This window comes from Mauremys reevesii, linkage group 12, assembly GCF_016161935.1.
Source record: "Mauremys reevesii isolate NIE-2019 linkage group 12, ASM1616193v1, whole genome shotgun sequence".
Classification (NCBI taxonomy): Eukaryota; Metazoa; Chordata; order Testudines; family Geoemydidae; genus Mauremys; species Mauremys reevesii.
The window spans coordinates 45,741,145-45,761,531 of NC_052634.1; the positions used below are offsets into that span (position 1 = coordinate 45,741,145).

General features: G+C 48.2%; 1 pseudogene; it reads right to left on the bottom strand.

The window, feature by feature from the left end:
• Positions 1 to 4,666: 4,666 nt before the first annotated feature.
• LOC120375612 lies at positions 4,667 to 11,514 on the bottom strand (annotated as a pseudogene).
• Between the last annotated feature and the right edge of the window lie 8,873 nt (positions 11,515 to 20,387).

Sequence of the window (20,387 nt, forward strand, 5' to 3'; positions counted from 1 at the left end):
GGACTTCCCTGGACACCATCCTCCCACCACCCTCAGCCAGACCCCCCAAGCCCACCCCTCCGACAGGAAGGAGCAGGAGGACCACTCCACCCAGGGGCACCACCACTCGAAGTCAGCTTCACTTGCTTTCTCTTCTACCCCTTTCCTCCCAATTTATGCGCGCCTCACGGGAGCCGGCCCTGGGAAGACGCAGGCACCGCACTCTGACTGGCGGACGCCAAACGCCCACACCGAGAGTTTAGCACGGGCTCTTGAGGCACTGGAGGAACCCCATGCAGACGCACTGACGGAGCTAAGCTTTACGGCCAAGGGCCCTACCAGTGCAGAAAGCCAACTTTCTTGTGAAAAAGACGCCTCTTTCGGCTCCCCTTCCAAACTTCCAAATGCCTCCAAATGGGAAAACACACACACTGAAACACCCAAACGGTCCTAACGCTGGGGCCAGGCGAAGAAAGAAAAGCAAGGAAAAGATTTCTAAATGGCCACCCTGCCAGAGTCATACAGCTCCGCAAGTGAAACCCATGGGAGGGACATTAAACAGAAAAGGGGAATGGAAAGCTGCCCAAATTGAGATGCTGTGGAAAGGTACAGCCCCATCGCTACTCCTACTCTGCACACTTCTTGCAACAGCTGATGAACGGCCAGGTGCTTTCGCATCCAAGCCCACACCAGGAAAGACCTCGAGAAGCTTCCCGTGGCTTTCCTGGTTCAGCTGGTCAGAGTGAGGCACTCGTGGAGGCCAGATGGTGCAGAGGAGCCCCTGGGTGGCTGTGGGCCTGGGGAGGATGGCTTTTGATTTTTCGGCCTGACCGCTACGGGCCCACTGATCCAGCCTTAAGTTTAGGAAAAGTTGGCATGTTAGTATAAGATATGGCATCCTTCCACCTCCCTTCCAAGGGACCAATGCCTGCCTTAAAACACACAGAAAACAATCTTTATTGCCATATACTTTCACTGTTTCTTTGCTTTAACCCCTAGGAATGTACCTGTTGGACAATCAAAGGAGTTGCTCCATTCCTATGAACCCCAAATCTGTGGAGGTTTGAGCTACTCCCTGTGGATCACCCCACTCAAGGAACATTCGTTCTAGGAAGGAAGCTGGATAGACCAGAAAACATCAGACGCTGCTCCCAATGCTACATGCAGTTTTTCAGAAATTAGTCGACTTTATGGCCACAAAAGACCATTAGAGCATCTAATCTGACCCCCTACATAGCACAGGTCTCCTGTATGACACAATAGCTGGTGAGGAAGGGCGGGGGGTGGAGGAGGTGAGCGGGTGGGCAGTGGTGGGGGGACAGGTGAGCCGGCGGCGGGGTAGAGGGCCTGAGGAGACAAGCAGGCAGGCAGTGGCTGGGGAGCAGGTGAGCTGGCGGCTGGCCCCAGCTTACCTCCACTCTGCCTCCCCCCTGAATGCCCCGTCCCACTTTCCCCCCTCCCCCCTGCTTCCCGCAAATCAGCTGTTCGCGCAGGAAGCCTTGGCGGGAAGAGGAGCGGTTTGGCGGCTTCATGCTCAGGTCCAGCAAGGTGGAGACAGAGACAAGGTGAGCTGGGGCAGGCGGGCCGCCCGCACCGCAGCAGGTAACCCGGGGCGCACAGGGGAACCTCTCCCACACCAGCTCACCCACCTCCCCTCTGCCTCCTGGGCCTGAGCCACCATTTGCTTCTCGGCCCTCCCAGGCTTCCCACGAACCATCAGGGGCAGGGGTTCCCGGGGCGGTCACGGGACAGGGAGAAGGGGTGGTTGGATGGGGCAAGGATCCCAGGGGGGCCATCAGGAATGAGAGACGGGGTTGGATGGGGTGACGGGGGGCAGTCAGGGGACAGGGAAGGGTGGATGGGGTAGGGGTCCTGGGGGGGTGTCAAGGAACGCGGGGGTTGGATGGGGCAGAAGTCCCGGGGCGGGGTGGGCCATGACCCGGTGTGGGGTGAGGAGGAACCGGTTATTAAGATTTTGGCAGCTCATCACTGCCCGGGGGTGGGAGGCTGAGGAGGAGAGCGGAAGGGCAGTGGCAGGGGTGAATATGCGAGCCGGGGATGGGGAGCTGAGGTGAGCGGGGAGCAGGTGAGCCGGGGAGTGGGGTCTGAGGAGGCGAGCAGGAGGGCATTGGTGGGGGTCAGGTGAGCTGGCGGTGGGGAGGAGAGCTGAGGCGGTGGGCGGGTAGGCAGGTGAGCCGTGGGGGCTGAGGAGGCGAGCAGGCAGGCAGTGGGGTCAGGTGAGCTGCGGGGTGGGGGCTGAGGCGGCGGGCGGGCAGGCAGGTGAGCTGTGGGGGCTGAGGAGGCGAGCAGGAAGGCAGTGGTGGGGCGGGTGAGCCGGCGGCAGTGGAGGGCTGAGGAGGTGAGCGGGGGCTGAGAAGGTGAGTGGTGAGTCAGTGGCTGACCTTCTACACCTTCCTCAGTCCCACCTCATTCATTCAACAGGGCAACTGATTACAACATGGGGAAGATCTTATTCTACTTCTAGCAAAGGACATTTTTCTTTTACCTTAATTACACTACCTTAGGGGCCTGCTATAACATATTACCAAGGTGCAATACCACTGTTTTGGCAGGGCAGTGCTGGGAAGGAGGGTTTGTTTCCATGGGGCAGGCGGTGCTGGGGGGGTTGTTTTGGGAGGGCTGCGTGGCATTTGGGGGGTATTTCAGCGGCACAGGGGGGTGTTAATGGGACCGGGGAGGTTTCAACCCTCAGCTGTTTTCTTTGGAGCAATATTGCCCTCGCTGCTTTATGAGTTGTGCAGGCCTGGACTAAACCAGAGACTCTGGACTCAGCATTCAAGTATCCTGCAATCTGAACTTTGAATCTGATACATTCCCTCATTGGCTACCATCGTTTGCCCAGCACGGAAGTGCTTCTTGTCCGACAAGACAACCAGATTGGGGCCCATAGGCATGGAATGACTCTGAAGGAATCAGCTGTTTCTGTGCTTCATGAAACTTTGGATCCAAATGGTAAAAGACAGTTGTGCCCAATTTAATCATGGCGTCCTTTAGGAGTGTGTCCAATGTCACTTAACTAGGGAGCAGGGTTCTAAAAATAGTTTACCTAGGCCACAGGTCACCATAGCTTCCATCTCTGGGGTGAAAATCAACCACCACTACCTGCAATTTCTACCTGAGTTCTTGTCAAATCTTTGACCTTACTTGGAGTAATTTTACACGTCTCTGGTGTAGAATTCTTCACCAACCACACAACAGATCAGTAGCGATAGTGAGGCACAACTCCCCCAAATATGCCCTTTCATTTCTTTAATCTGGTGGCACAGATTTAAATTAGGGACTAAATTCAGGTGCGGTTTAGAATCCCTGTAAAACACCAAATGTCAGGTATCTATGGAAAATAGGTCTCTTTCTGCAGCTATGTCACATTCAACACGGATTTCATTTTCTACATATTTGCAGCATCTCCCAGGGTGAGCTGAACAGAAACATCACTTCCATTTTCCCATCTCTACCTAGATAGGAATTGCATTTCCCAAATAAAAGGCAACATGCACCTGATTAGGAAGGAGATCTCTTCAGGAGCAACCTCCTGCAGGGCCTGGCCACAACTGCTTTGGAAGCCCAATGCAGGGTATCGTGCTTAGTTAAAAGTCATTTACTAGGAATCCTCTTCCCAGACCTAACAGATTGAACAACAGAGGGATTGGGATGGTGATGGGGAATAACGGAATCCTCTGACTTACCCTATCTTCTTCTGTTGTTACAGAGGGTGAAATGACATTTTCCCCTATCCCTGCCCTGTTGCTGCTCTTCGTTATAGTTCAATATATTTTAAGTGAGGAAAATGGTAGGAAAAATATCTGCTCCCCAGCACAACCTGAAGCAACATCAGAGCAACTGGGAATGAAACAATTTGTTTCCAAAGGGGGAACTTGATGACTAACAATTGCTGTGAAATGGGGGAACAGTATAACCGTGCTGCTCAGGGTTTGTTTAGACTAGGAAAAGTGATGGAGTTTAGGTCAGGTCAAGGGGAAAGCTAATGCCAACCCCTGCCCCTGGGCTGCATCCACTCTACAACTATAACTGTCTTTTTACACCAAGATCACTAACTTGAGTAGCCAACGCCATGTGCAGCCCTAGTGGATGGAAGGCACAGGTAGCTTTTGCCTCAGTGTTGCTTGTTGGGAATCAAACCTCTCTCCCCCACCTGGAGCTGATGAACATTCCTGGCTGGAGGGGGGCACGCTCCTATGAGTCAAAAGGAAAGGAGTTGATAGAAAAGATCACAGGACTGACCCCCAAAGAAGGATGAGCTGTAAAAGGCAGAAGGAGGCAACTCATCTGGGGGAGCTGAGAGACCACGGTGAAGATGGTGCAAAGATCACTATATTGGAATTAGCAAATGTGATTTTTTTAAAAAACAAATCTTTGGCCAGCCCTAATCAAGGCATTTCTTACAGTTCTCTCCCATTTGGATTTTCTGATGTCTAATAGGGAATGACCTCTGATTGAAGCTTTTCCCAAATGCAGAGCACGTGTAGGGTCTCTCTCCACTGTGGATTCTGCGATGTCTGACAAGGTCTGAGCGCTCAATGAAGGTTTTCCCACACTCAGAGCATGTGTAGGGTCTCTCTCCTGTGTGGATTCTCTGATGTCTGCTCAGGCTAGAGCTCTGACTGAAGCTTTTCCCGCACTCGGAGCATGTGTAGGGCGTCTCTCCTGTATGGATTCTCTGATGTGTGATAAGGTGCGAGTTCTGATTGAAGCTTTTCCCGCACTCGGCACATGTGTAGGGCATTTCTCCTGTGTGGATTCTCAAATGTGTGATAAGGCTTGAGCCCCGACTGAAGTGTTTCCTGCACTCAGAGCACGTGTAGGGCGTCTCTCCTGTGTGGATTCTACGATGTGTGATAAGCTGTGAGTGCCAATTAAAGCTTTTCCCACACTCAGAGCATGTGCAGGGCATCTCTCCTGTGTGGATTCTCTGATGTCTGATAAGATGTGAGCGCCAACTGAAGCGTTTCCCGCACTCAGCGCATCCATAAGGTTTCTCACCTGTGTGGATTATCTGATGTGAGGTAAGGTGTGAGCTCCGACTGAAGCTTTTCCCACACTCAGAGCACATGTAGGGTCTCTCTCCTCTGTGGATTCCCTGATGTGTGAAAAGGTCTGAACTCCCATTGAAGCTTTTCCCACACTCATGGCATGTGTAGCGTGTCTCTTCCAAGTTGAGTCTCTCGTGTGTAATAAGGTCTGAGAGCCTACTAAAATTTTCCTCTGGCCTCTGCTGAGTCTCACAGGCTTTTGCTTTTACTGGCAGTGCACAACTCCCAGAAACATTTCCTTTGGGTCTTCCTGATAACGTCCCATGTGGTTCTACTTGCTCAGCATCTTCCTGCTGGGGATTCTCCTCCTCTTTCTCACTCACTATCTCAACACCTGATGGGAGACAGAGAGAATCCAGACATAAGTCACTCCCTGTGCCTGAGAAAAAGGAAATGTCAGAGACAGGAATGGAATAAGGGAGAGCCTAGTAGTCTTGCATTAAATGACCAAACTTTTCTGTATGACCCTTCCCAGTCAGTGAAACCTGCAGTGAAAAACTTTCCCTTGACTTTACTGAATTTGGATTTCCTGTCTTGTTGAATGGGTCCCTGGGAGCTGTCAGGCAAATATCCATGGAAAAGGGGAGTAGATGTGAGCTTTGTTGGTTGGGAGATTTGACTGTGTTTTGTCTCCTTGTGAGATGGGCAAATTGGAGGAGCTCTTGCAGCATTTCTGATGATTGAGTTAAAAACTGCTACCACCTTTTGTTTTCAAAATAGCTCAGCCCTCAGTGTGTTCAGCCTTTCTGAAAACCTGGCCAACATTTTTGTTGCCCAAATGGCAGCTGAGTTCGTCTGAAATTCTGGCTCTAGGGGTGAGTGCGAGACCTTCTGAAAACTCTGGTCTCTGTGTCTGGAAGCTCTAAGAACCTTCAGAACTTTTATCTTGTGTGAGAGCCTGATGAGAAAACCTTCCTTCTGTAGAACTCAGCAGAGATTTTCTCACTGACTTACAATCACAATGTTTTATCTTGATCTCAGGTTTAGATACCAACAAAATGCATTTATTGTATTTTTACAAGCAATTTGAAACAAACATCCCTAGTTGGGCAGAGAGATAGAAGTAGGTCTGCGACTAAATCACATTCCCTTTCATCAGTAGCTACCTGAGCAAGGTAGTAACCAGTGGGCAACAGGTGAAAGGCCCATTGTCCATGCTTAGAACACTTCAGCAGCTAGACCTCAGGAATGGAAGAGGCTAATGATCAGTTTCTCCGGGATAGTTACTTCCAAGAGTGGGATGAAAATTTTTGGCTGAATATTTTATTTGCTGAAATATTTTGGTTAACCCAAAATGATTTTTTGGTTTTGTTTCAGCAAGAAAATTGGGAAAAAAATTCATCTTGGGTCAACCTGAATGTCTATTATTGTTATTATAATGTTGGTTAGGCTAGCTAGCAAGGGTGGGGGGAATAATTTGCACGTCTATTTGTGTAAAAGGGCATGCAGCCTGGACTTCCAGGTGCACACGGGAAACATGCCCATATTCTGTTACTAGTCAATGGGAAGCTTTGATTTTTATATGGTCTCCAAAGCCCTTCCCAACATCATGTAGAAGATGGGGGAACCAGGAAAAAACATGGATTTGTTTAAATTGGAAGTGAAAAATAATTGAAGGTTTTCTGATGTGAAGTCACTTTTCCCTGACTTGGAATTGAACCCAGACCATTGCTGTGAAAATGCCAAATCCAAACCACTAGACCACCAAGGAGTGATGATGTTGTTCTTCTTCTCACTTATGCTACACTTCCTTAGGCTACTTTCTGTCCAATTTCTGAAGCAGCTCCATTATCCACTCCCTGAGGGGCTAAGAGCAGAAAGTGCAGGAACCCCTATACTCAGGGTCACAACCTGAGCCCAATCCAAGCCACTGAAACAAACTCAAATCATGCTTCAGCTTCCTCCAGCAGGATCACAGAGCAACACAAAGAAAACCCATGAGGAACAATTGTCCTCTGCCTTCATTTAACCCATCGCAACCCTCTCAGCAGCCGACTCTTGCAGGAAGGACACTGAGCTGATAGGAGCCCTGACATAGAGACCAAGGGAGTGGTGTTGCTCCCCCTGGGTGTCAGCTGATCACATTCTGACTCGGGACTCTGAGCTTTGCCATCTTGTGAGTTCTGTGTCCTCAACCAGCAGCCAAAGTGCTGAACTCCCCGGACCCTTCTGCTGGGAGCATGGTGATTGCACAACAGCTGCAAGCCCTTTTTCCTTCTCCTTGTCCGCCTCCACTTCCCTGGCCCTTCCCCACAAATGGTTCTATCAGGCGCTGGAGGGATCTAAGGACCTGCAGGTTTCCCTCACCCACCTCTTAAGGCAAACGGTGATTCCCTTCTCTGACACTCCTGGGCCTGGGCTTCTTTTGAGTTTTTCCCAAGGGGGGCCTGATTCCCTGTGAAAATGTGTGTGTGGCACCAGCTTGTCTGCCCCCTCTCTGGGAGCTGAGAAGCTTTTTCAGACACTCTCCCACTAGATGAGTCTAACAGCACCTCTCCCTTGTGGGAGAATCCTAAATTTCACCCTCCCACCCTGGTTACTCTGACAGCTGATGGCGACAGCATGCTAAATCAACCCCAGCTCTCTGGTCTAGAAAGCAGCATCTAACCAGCCTTGTGACAGCTCCGGTTTGCTCGCTGGAGACATAATCAGGAAAAAAGGCGAATGTCAGAAAGGGAACCTCAGCTCGCAAATAAATACCCTCAGGGCTCCTTCTACATAGAGACTGGGCAGCTGAACAGACTCAGACCTGGCTAGCTCAGTTGGTAGCACATAGCACGTTAAATCCCATGGTCGTGCATTAAAGCCCCACATTGGGTGGTAGTGACAGCCACTCTTCCACTTATATTCACAACCCAAAATGAAATAAACTCTCTGTCCTCTCTACCACCTTAGGCAGGTAATGTGTCTTCCTCTCTCTAAGCTTCTGTAAAACATGAAGAGAGAACAAACTGACGTTTGCATCCTCTGTTGAGACAGGTTTTTCTCCTCTTCCATTCTACCCCAGGCAACAGAGGGGGGATAATAAACATTTAATGGATAATTCCAGAGAGAAAAGTTTGGTCATTATAAATAGGATGATCCATTGAATCATATAGAAAGGTGGGGCAGGGAGGGACCCCGAGAGTCAGGACCAAGTATCCCTAGGCCATCCCTGACAGGTGTTTGTATAACCCCTTCTTAAAACCCTCCAATGATGGAGATTCTGAAAATTTCCATTGAGGCCTCTGCCATGCAATCGACGACGCTTGGATCATGGTTAAAGGCCAGGCTGTGATTCAGAAAATTTGGATTTAGTTCCCAGTTTGGTCCCATTATTTTCTGTGCAAACATGGACAAATTACAGCACTTCTTCGGGCCTCAGTTTCCCTATCTGTAAAATGGGAACTGCCCTCCCACACTTTTGTCTATTTCACCTGTGAGCTGTTGGCAGCAAGGACTCTCTCTCTCTCACTCTGAGTTGTATAACACCTGGCAGAATCAGGGCCCCCACCCTTGGTCAGGGTCTCTGCAGTGCTTGGCACAACTGGTGCACTCACTCTTGGATGGGGTATCTGCAGTGCCCAACACAATGAGGCCCCAATCTAGGAGCCTAATGAGGATACAAAAATCTTCCCTTCCATTTGTTTATTTTAAAAAGTCCATTTTTAGCCTTCAAGTTCAGGCAGAAAACATGGCCCAAGAGTCTCAGAAAAAACCAAGAAAGTAATAACATTACCCCCAAAGGGAGCATTTTTAAACATCTCATGATTTTTAAGCTGCCCTCTGGATTTTTGAGTCCAGACTCCTAGTTACTGTTCTCAATCTAACCTTGGCTGTACTCTGGAACTTTAACCAGTGACACTGAACTAGTAAGTGGAGTTGTACAAACAATTTTCCTTGGGCCGTTGGTCATCATAGCTTCCTTTACTGGGGTGGAAACCAAGAACTGAGTGTGTGCTCTCTCCACTCCAGTTCTTTCCAAATCCTTGGCCTTGGTTAGGGTAAATTTACACTTCTCTGAAGTAGAATCCTTTACAAAACCACTCCAAATCTCAGCAGTGTTAGTAAGCACTGGCTTCCCGAAACATGCTCAGCTTTTCTTTAATTTGGTGGCACAGTTCCAGGCAAGGGACTGGATACAGGGCTGGATCATAATCTTTGTTTGTTACCAGTGCTGGAGATTCTATTCAAAAATAGCTATTTTTCTGCAGCTATTAGATTTCCAACAGTGATTTTATACACATTTTCAACACCTACAAAGGATAAATTCAACAAAAAGCCCACTTCTATTTCCTCAACATCTGCATCAAGAAGGGCAGCATTCCCTGTAACACAGGATTAGCTAGGAGAGATCTTTTGTTGGGCCTGGGGTACATATCATTTGGGAGCCAAATACATGGGAATTTTGCCTAGTTCAAAATCACCTAATGTGGAGTTCTATCCCCAGATCATCTGAGACAATATTGACTTCAACAACTGAACTACAATGTGATCATATGAAGTTCCTTCAGTTAGTTGGGGTTCTGCTGTTGTTAACCATTTCTGAGTGGAGAATCACTGCTGTGTCTTTGTTAGTATGTCCAGTAAATTGGACAGTTCTCTCCTGTTGACACAATTGCACTTGAATTGTCTCCTGTCATCATGGAGGGATGGGGGAAAAGCAAAGCTGAAATCATAAATGAGGACTTTAGAAAATGGTCATTTGTCTTAAATTCTCCAATAAATCTGAGCTACATCCTATCAAACTGAACTAATATCCAACTGGGTGACCAAACAGCCTTCAGGAAAGATAGAAACCCACATCACAGAGAGACAGAATACATGACAATGGAAGTGTTAAGTGAAATTCCAGAGCAGGTTATATCTGATTATTCAGAATCAGGACAAGAGATGCTCCCATCACATTCTCCTCTGATCCATTCAAACCTGCTTCACTCAGATTTAAACTCCCAATGATCACACTGTGTTTGGGATCCATTTGGATTCCCTCCCAGGTCTTTGACACTTACCTCTGCACTCATAGCAACTCTGATATAGGATTAAAGTCAAACCATCATCTCCAAGTACAGATAATGGAGAATGCTTCATCACATGACATTTTTAAAAGTGGATGGATAGAATGTGAAGGTAAACTATACATGGCTCAGACAAAAGGTAACCGTTCTGCAGTGATGGGGAAGGAGGGAATCTCTGAGTCGCCCGTATCCTTCCGGTGTCACAGAGGCTGAAATGACACTTTTTCCTGCCCCTGCTCCTCTTCATTTAGATATAATTTGAAAAGTTCCCAATAGAACTGCTCTTCAGCACAACCCAGAGCAATGGGAGAACAACTGGCAATGATACAATCTGAATCACTGGTGACTCTAACAATAACTTTGCAATAGGAGGAATGCTATAAATGTGATGCTCCCTTGTTTCTTATGGAAAGGGCTCACTCAAATTACTCATGAGACAATGGAGTTGATAGAAAGGACAAACTGGTCTACCTCAAAACAGGGCAAACTGTAAAAAGGCAAAAATGGGCCACTCATCTGGTCAAACTGAGGGATAATGGTGCTGCAAACAGTTCAAACAGCTTCAAAAGTTACTGTGTGGGAATCAGGAAAATGATTAAAGAAAAATAAAGTATTGATAGCCCTAGAGGCTTTTATAGTGTTGATCTCCTTGGCAGATTCTCTGATGGCTAACATGAGTTGAGAGCCAAGAGAAGGTTTTCCCACACTCACTGCATTGATAGGGCCTCTCTCCTGTGTGGATTCTCTGATGGGTAAAAGGTTTGAGCTGCGATTGAAGGTTTTCCCACTCACTGCATTGATAGGGCCTCTCTCCTGTGTGGATTCTCTGATGTTCGGAGAGGGTTGAGCTGCTAGTGAAGCTTTTCCCACACTCACTGCATTCATAGGGCCTCTCCCCTGTGTGGATTCTCCGATGCCTAATAAGGTGTGAGCTGTGATTGAAGGTTTTCCCGCACTCACTGCATTCATAGAGCCTCTCCCCTGTGTGGATTCTGTGATGTTCAGAAAGGGCTGAGCTCTTAGTGAAGCTTTTCCCACAATCAATGCATTAATAGGGCCTGTCTCGTGTGTGGATTATCTGATGCCTAATAAGGAGTGAGATGCGATTGAAGCTTTTCCCACACTCACTGCATTCATAGGGCCACTCCTCTGTGGATTCTCAGATGGCGAAAAAGCCTGATCTGTGATTGAAGGTTTTCCCACACTCACTGCATTCATAGGGCCTCTCCCCTGTGTGGATTCTCTGATGTTCAGAAAGGGATGAGCTCTTAGTGAAGCATTTCCCACACTCACGGCATTCAAAGGGCCTTTCTCCTGTGTGGATTCTTTGATGCTTTATAAGGACTGAGTAGTCAAAGAAATTCTTCCCACCTTCAGTGCATGTATTTTTTCTCTTTCCCATGAGGATTTCCTGCTGTGTTGTGGTTTCGTTGAGGTCCGTCTGAGTTCCCCGACAGGAAATACATTTATCCACTTTCTCCCCTGGATGGTTTCCCTGCTCTCTTTCTGGTCTGTGCTGAATCTCACAGGAGTTTCCCGGCTCATGATTGCAGGACACATTCCTTTTCGATCTCTGCGATAATTCTCTGTGTTTATCCACTTGTTCAACATTTCCCTGCTGAGAATTCTGCTCATCTTTCTCACGTACCATTGTATCACCTGCTGTGGCAGAGACAGAAACCTCAGACAGGGATGGAAAGGGGAAGGCCAAACCAATACAAGTGCTGGAGAGAGGTCAAATACAAATCAGGAACTGAACTCCCCCAAACTCTTCCCCCAAATGTAGTGGTGGGATTTTATGTTTGTATTTTATATAATTTGGAATGAAGAATAAAGAATAATTATGTAGCATGTATTAAGTGTATTGGTGTATGATCTGAGCACATCCTGCCAGCCACCCTTTTTGAATAACAGAAAGGAATGGCTAATGGGCCAATAGGTAGAGATACATCAGCCAGAATCTGTGTCTGGACTGATTTCAAGGCAGTAACAGACCTTTGAGGGTCACCAATTTGTTGCAGGTTTAGCATTTTAAAATAAGCAAAAGAATGCCATGGTTGTTTTCTTTTGCGTTGCAAATTGATGTTCCTGTTCAAAATGTTCAGTGTAAATTAATTCTGGTTTGTGTGTGAATAAGGAATGTACATGTTAAGAGGTAAGTGTGAAGGTCATCGCTGAACCAGATGTACGAGGGATGAACTGAAGAAAGACGCAAGGGCGCCAGGAGGCTGCAACAAACCCCTACTGAAATGTCAGAGGAGGGCAGACTGATGATTCTAAAGATGAGACAGGCAGGGCCACCCAGAGGATTCAGGGGGCCTGGGGCAAAGCAATTTCAGGGGCCCTTCCATAAAAAATTGCAATATTATACAACACTATATTCTCATAGGGGCCCCTACAGAGGCAAATTGCCCCACTTGCTCCTCCCCTCACGGGCAGCCCTGGGAAAAATGAACTTTCCACATCTCGGCACAAACCCAGTTTTGAGAAAACTTCTTTACAAGGTATCACTGGTTCTCAGCATCAGCTAGTGCTAAAAGGCACTACAGCTCATTAAAAGGGTTGGACAAATATTTTCCATCAAAAATTTTTTTGGATCGAAAACTAGGGGTTTTTAAAAAGCAGAAAAAAATCACGGACAATTTCTGCTTTCCTTCAAACTTTGTTGTGGTTTTTTAAATTGAAAAGCTGAAATAAGTCCGCCAAAACCTGAACATGGTTTGGGGTTTCAGAAGTGTGTGGCCAAATATTTGCTGCTTGCTGTGTTTGATTGCTTAAAGAAACAATACAAAAATTCTGCTAAAAAAAAAAATCCAAAACTTTTGAACCACCTCAGCTTGCGACCAAATGCCTGAGCCCATCCAGGCAGAGATTTTTCCAGGTTTCTGATACTCTGCTGGCTTCCTTGACTAACATCTGTCTGCATAACTTTGGGTTCACTTACCTTAGAACATAAGAACAGCCATACTGGGGGCAAACCAAAGGTCCATCAGCCCAGTATCCTGTCTACCGACAATGGCCAATGCCAAGTGCCCCAGAGGGAGTGAACCTAACAGGTAATGATCAAGTGATCTCTCTCCTGCCATCCATCTCCACCCTCTGACAAACAGAGGCTAGGGACTCCATTCCTTACCCATCCTAGCTAATAGTCATTAATGGACTTAACCTCCATGCATTTATCTGTTTCCTAGAGACTGGCTCCACGGGGTCCCTCACAAACTGGAGACGGTTACTGTGGGTTTGTCTTTACTATAGCTTATGTACATACTCCACAAACTGAGCATTTGAGCTTGTCCAGAATCTGGGATGAGCCTATGTTGTGAAAACTGAAATGCTCAAAATAGCACATGCATGTGAATGGACAAAGGGTGCTAAATAAAATTAACCCAGAGCTTCTCAAACTGAGGGTTGGGACCCCTCAGGCGGTCATGAGGTTATTACTGGGGGTTGCAAGCTGTCAGCCTCCACCTCAAACCCCGCTTTGCCTCCAGCATTTATAATAGTGTTAAATATATTAAAAAGTGTTTTCATTTGTAAGTGGGGATCACACTCAGAGGTTTGCTGTGTGAAAGGGTCACCAGGACAAAAGTTTGAGAACCACTGAATTAACCCCTCTGAAGCCTCAGGGAATGCAGGGGAGGGGGGTCTCCCTTCGTAGGGTTGGGAAGGATATTGCTCTTCTCATGTGATCCCTCCCCCAGTGCCTAATTTTAAATGAAGCTCCCCTCCCCTGACACGAATCACCCTATGGCACTGAAATTAAATACAGACTATAACTTGGCATTTGAGAAGTGAAAGGGATGGGAGCCCTAATGGAAAAGCTAACAGCTTGGCTCTTCTGCAAGCCTCAAACTGCTGAATGAGCTTTAGGGTAGGGAAGGCTGTGCCTCCCAAACAGCCTGGCCCTGCTCCCTATCCGACAACTGATTACAACATGACGGTGCAAAACTCATTGGTCCCAATGAAGGAAAATCAGTATATAACCAGGGTGCCTTGCCATGAAACTTTGGGTTCATCCTGCCAAGACTTCCCCAGAGGATCATGTTGCAATTGACAGAACCCGGCTCCTCCTACCCATGATCAAACTAGCTGGCCACTAGGTTGATCTGGACTTTGGACTGGTAACTATAACATCGACTGGCGGGACAATGTGTGTGTGTGTGGTGTGTGATTGAATGCATATGATAATTGTTGTATTTTCAATAAATGCGACGTATTGCCTTTTCCCCTGAAAAAGATCCTGTGTGCTTCTTATAAGCTACCCCCAAGGTAGCTAGCTAGCGCATCTTGGAGGGACTGTTCAAATTAAGTGGTTCATCAAGACACACTTGGTTGACAGTGGATCATGGGAGAAGCCCATCTACACTGAGTGGACTGTCATGTAAATGTGCTGTCTGGAATCTAGGTAATGGCTTCCTGCAATGACTGAGGGAAAATGGGCATGAACATGTGACTTGCCCATGTGACTCCAAACTTCATCCTGTTGCTCTAATTTTCCACAGTAAGAACCATGGGATGCCTTTCACACGGCAAAAGCTATAAAAGGCCATGGAAACACCTCCATTTTGTCTTCAATCCTGCTTCTTACCTCCAGAGGAACTTTGCTACAGACAAGCTCTGAGTAAAGGACTGAATGACCCATGCAAGGTGTGGATGTACTCCAGAGACTTGATTTGAACCTACAGTTTATTCCATCACTGCTACAAGCCTGAACCAAGAACTTTGCCATTATGGATGTAATTGATTCCCTTAGCCAATTTTAACTCCCCCCTTTCTTTCTCTTTATGAATAAACCTTTAGATATTAGATACTAAAGGACTGGAACCAGCATCATTTTTGGGTAAGATTTAAGTTGTATATTCACCTGGGAGTGGCTGGCCCTTTGGGATCAGAAGAAACTATTATTTAATGACACTGGTTGTAAAGAACCACTCAGCTCTGAATCCAGTATTTTTGGTGGTGATATAAGAACTGGAATGCCTGAAAACTGACTTTATGTTTCTTGTTAGCCAGTGTGGTGAAACAGGAGTTTACTTTTGTGGCTGGTTTGGTCTATCTTATAAAAGGACAGGAGTACTTGTGGTACCTAAGAGACTAACACACTTATTTGAGCATAAGCTTTTGTGGGCTACAGCCCACTTTATCAGATGCATGCTTATGCTCAAATAAATGTGTTAGTCTCTTAGGTACCACAAGTACTCCTGTTCTTTTTGAGGATACAGACTAACATGACTGCTACTCTGAAACTTATAAAAGAATATCTACCAGTTTGGGGTTGTGTTTGCCCTATTTCTCAGCAGTTCATCCTGAATTTGGCATCCTCAGTTGTGACCCACTAGGGTGCCAAGGGAGGGGGCTGGGTCATGGATTTACAGGGAGTTAGGTGACCCAACCTTCATACAGTCTCCCTTGGGACCGCCCTCTTTAGGGTATGTCTAAGGTGCATCAGGAAGTCAGCTGCCTTCCAGGCTGAGTCTTGCGCTAGTGCATTAAAAATGGCTGTGGAGACATTGCTTTGATGTTAGGGCTCTGCTTGGAGTTCAGACCATCCAGCCCACCCACCCTCCTCAACCCCTGGCTTTAGAACCCAAGCTACAGCCGCAACCGACAGCACCTGCACCGTTATTTGTAGTGAGTCAGCATGGACTCCTGGGGAACGAGGCAGGCTCCAGACGCAGTGCAGACATACCCTTAATGGGCGACACACTCGCTTTAGCTTTTTCCAAAGGCCAACCCGGTTCCCCTTAGAACCACAGAGTTAAAAGGGACCACAAAGGTCATGTAGTCTAAACCCCTGCCAAGGTGCAGGATTTGCTGCGACTAAACCAGCCTCCTTTTGAAAACCTCCAGTGAATAACCTTCCACCACCTCTCCAGGCATCTGTTCCATTGTCCTACGGTTCTTCCAGTTAGGAAGTTTTCCTGAGATTTAATCTAAATTTGCTGTGCTGTAGTTTGAACCCCCTGCTTCTTGTCCTGCCCTCTGTGACAAGAGAGAACTGTTCTCCATCCTCTGTATGGCAGCCTGTAGTGAGGAAGACCAGCAGGGACCACAACCCACCCGTTGGGCTACAGAGCCAGGAAAGCCACCTCCACCCCTCCGGAAGCTGAGGGGCGGGACAGGAAGCAGAAGTACAAAAGGAGGGGGCCCTGCAGCTCAGGTGGGCTGGAGCTGCCGCGGGAGACAGACACTTATCACCCGCTGCCGGAGCGGGACACCGAGGACCTGCTGGGGCGGCCGCCAGAGGACTGGCCAAAGCTCCCAGGGTCACCAGCCAGTCGAGGTGCCAACGAGCTGATGGGCTGCCACAGACCACCGACCCGGGGAAACGGAGGCCAGAGGTACCAAACCCTGGGGATTGTAGGAAGTAGCCCAGGGAAACTAGACCATCGTCTGGCTGAGTGTTGGCCTGACACTAAGTAAGGATGTTGTGGGTGGATCCCCGCTGATCCAGTGGCAGATTACACTGCCACTGCTAGGGCCCAGGACTGGGTCCCGGTGGAGTCAGGTGGGCCGGGGTCCCCCTACCTCCTGCCACCCACCTTCGGCCAGGAGGCCTGTGTTGGTCGACCGCCCGCCGAGCTAGGACGCTAGACTGGTGCTTGCCCCTGCCTGAGCCCTAGACTGTTTGGTGCTCGCCCTGGGCGAAGCCCCTCATTGTTTGCTGCCCCACCCTGCCTGAGGGCCTGGGCTTGGAGACCTTGCAGCTCTGCCCTGGGACAGACCAGGAGGGACGGCCACACACGCTCACACGGCCTGTCGAGTATTTGAAAACCACTGTCATATCCCCCCCATTAACTCATTTCCAAACTAAACACACCCAGTTCCATCAGCCTTTGCTCACTGGCTTGTGTTCCACCCCTTTGATCATCTTTGTCACTTGCCTCTCGACTCTTTCCAGTTTCTCTACATCCTGTCTAGTCACTGGTGACCAAAACTGGACCCAGGACTCCCCCTGAGGCCTAACCAGTGCTGAGTAGAGCAGTACTATCACCCCCTGTGACTTACATGCTATGCTTCTCTTAATGCATTTGCTTCTTTTTGCATTACCATCACGCTGTTGACTTCATGTTGAGGTTGTGATCCACCACAACTCCCAGATCCTTCTCAGCAGTGCTGCTGCCATGCCAGTTATCCCCCAGTCAGTATTTGTGCAATGGGTTTTTCTTCCCGAAGTGTATCACCTTACACTTGTCTTTGTTCAATTTCATTGGCGTCTAAAGCCCAGTTTGCCAATTTATCACGATCCCTTTGAAGTTTTGCTCTACCCTCCAAAGTGTTGACAACCCCCCCAGCTTTGTGTCGTCTGCAAATTTGATCAGTATGCTCTCTATTCCTACATCCAGGTCGTTAATGAAGACGCTAAATAGCAACAGACACAAAACAGATCCCTGTGAAACCCCATTTGAGAAATCCCTCCAATCTGACATCATTCCAATAATAGTTATTCTTTGCTTGCGGTTGTGTAACCAATTATATATCCACTTAATGGGAGTTCCGTTGAGCCTGCATTTCTCCAGCTTACTCATGGGACTGTCAAACGCCTTTTTGAAGTCCAGGTTTTTTAGCCACCAAACCAGTTACCCTATCAAAGAAGGATATTGGGCTGGTTTGTCATGCTATGTTCTTAACAAATCCATGCTGGCTGCTACCGATTACCCCTTCATCCTCTGGGTATTCGCAAATTGAATATTTTATACATTGCTCTAGTAGCTTCCCTGGTATTGAGGTCAGGCTGATTAGTCTATAGTTCCCCAGCTCCTCCTTTTTCCCCTTTGTAAAGATGGGCACTATGTTAACCCTTCTCCAGTCTTCTGGGACCTCTTCTGTCATCTGAGTTTACAAATATTGCCAGAGGCTCTGAGATTTCATCAGCTAATTCTGAGATGAACAGCAAGAAAGGAGATGAGGGCTGGTTTGGGGGATTAAGAGCTCTGTTATCAACATTTGAGCTGTTGAGCTTGAGTTGACGGCTGCCATCCACGAGGAGTTATCAGAGGGAGGCCGGGATTTCAGTTTGGACAGAAGGAGACAGGTCTGGAGTAGAGCGGTAGATCTGTGATTCATCAGCATACGGACAGTAGCTGAATGTGTGTCTGGGGGTGAGATTTCCCAGAGATAAAGTGCAGAGGAAGTGACCAAGGACTGAGCCCTGTGGAACCCCCACAGAAGAGTGGAGTGGGGGTGAGGAGGAGCTTCCTAAGGACACGCTGAAGAAGTGGTTACAGAGGTAGGAGAACCAGGAAGCAGACAAGATGTCAAGACGACGACCATGGTCAGTGGTATTAAAGGCGGCTGACGGGTCAAGAAGAATAAGGATGGAGCACTGGTTCTGAGCTTTGCTTAGGGAGAGGTCATTAGAGACTATGGCAAAAGCATTCGCAGTGGAGGGCCCCAAATATCTGCCTCCCTGAAACCTTCCCTTCCCACTGCCACCAGATCCTTCCTGCTCCTTGGAGCAAACACTCCCCATCCCCTTCCCACTATCCTCAGTCTTTTCCACTTCCAAGGAGCCCAGATCTCCTACCCAATCCCCCCAGCTCCAACAGCACCACTGCTGGGACCTCCACCCCTTTTCTCCATTCCCAGGCTCCCACTCCCCCAAACCAGCACACTCCCTTTTCCCAGGAGATTCTGTCTCTGATTCCTCACCTCCTCTTCCTTCCATGGTACCCATCCCTCCCTGATTCCCTCTAGTCTTCCACATCCCTATCTCTTTCCTCGCACTACACTCAGCCTTCCCTACCTTGTGGCACCCCACAAGCACTAGCTCCCCCATCATCTTCTCCACTCCCACTGTTCCCTGCTCTCCTTCCCCCCCTACCCCCCAAGAACTCCTGAATAGGAACCTCACACTACTCTCACAGTCATTGACTGGCTGGGTCAAGAGGACATGCTGTGGCCACTGCCTCTGACCCACTCATTCATCTGAGTCAGAGCCGTACCACTGTTAACTTTCAGACTAGGTGTATTGTGCGTTTTGCTTGCATTCTGAAGGAGTTCCTCTTAGACGTTTCCCCCTGATTCCAAAATTTCAGGGCTGAGAGCAATATTTTAAAGTGTTTTAAAATCCACTTGCAGACTCTGGCCTCTTCTGAACTGCAAAGTTTTGTCAGCATAGCTCTGTTTGTTAGGGATGCAAAAAACCACATCCTTAATTGATATAGTTATGCTGGCAAAATCTCTCATGCAGACACAGAGTGCTGAAAAAGTCTATTAGAAAATAAGGAAATTAAATGCCCATAACCTACATCAATACCGAGCACAGGTTGCCCAGTTCTGCTGCATGCCTTTCCACTAGGTGGGTGGTGGCTAAACTTAAACCTCTGAAAACCAGAAGAGGAAGAGTTAATATACACACACCACCCCTAAAGTGCAACCTTAACTCTGCCCCAGCCCTGCAGCTGGCACTACCCACTGGGAATGGCTCAGTAAGGCTGGTGCAAAGGTTAAGAAACTAACAAAGGAAGTGGAGGTTTCTCCATTTCTTGAAGTCGTCAAGTCGCAGTGGATGCCTTTCTGGGGGCGGATTGAGTCCAATACAAGGTATTCAGCTCAGTACAGCAGTAACTGGGTGAAATTCTATGACCTGGTTATACGGGAGGTCAGACTAGATGACCTAATAGCCCTTTCTGGCCATAAAATCTATTATTCCAATATAGCTATGAAGGACTAGGAACGTGCCATTGTTTCTGTTGTGTTCAGAGATGGGAATCCCAGCATTTCTCCACATAACTCCAGCTGTGTGCACTGGGTCAGCTGTAGCTGTAACTGGATGGTGGCGGGAGGAGTTGGAGCAGCTTGGCAGAGCTGTGACTGTGATATGAAGGGAGGTGCATGTGAACCCTGAGGGACTTAGTCTGCCCCATTTCAATGCACTCAATGGGCTGTTGCTGAGACAGGGCAGAGCAGAGGTGGCATTGTGGGGCTGGCGTGAACCTTAACTCTTCATTTCCCCTTCTAAGAATGGAGGGGACGGGAATCCTTACCCAGCGAGGTCACATTCTCATAGTTCTCCTGCATGACGTCTCTGCAGAGGGCTCTCTGAGCAGGGTCCAGCAGAGCCCACTCTTCCCTGGTGAAATACACAGCTACCTCCTCGAAGGTCACTGGCCCCTGAAAGAGCAAGAGCCCCCCACTCACAACCTGCTGCCCCACTCACAGCCCCACTATTCATGGGGGAGAGGAGCCAATCAAATGGATGCTCTGAGAGAGAGACAGTCAGCAGGGTCCCACCCCCACCCTGCTCAGAGCAGCCAGGAGGCAAAACAGGAGGGGAGCTAGAGATCCCCTCATCCCCCTCAGCAGACAGAGGGGGAAGGGTCTTCTCCTCCATCAC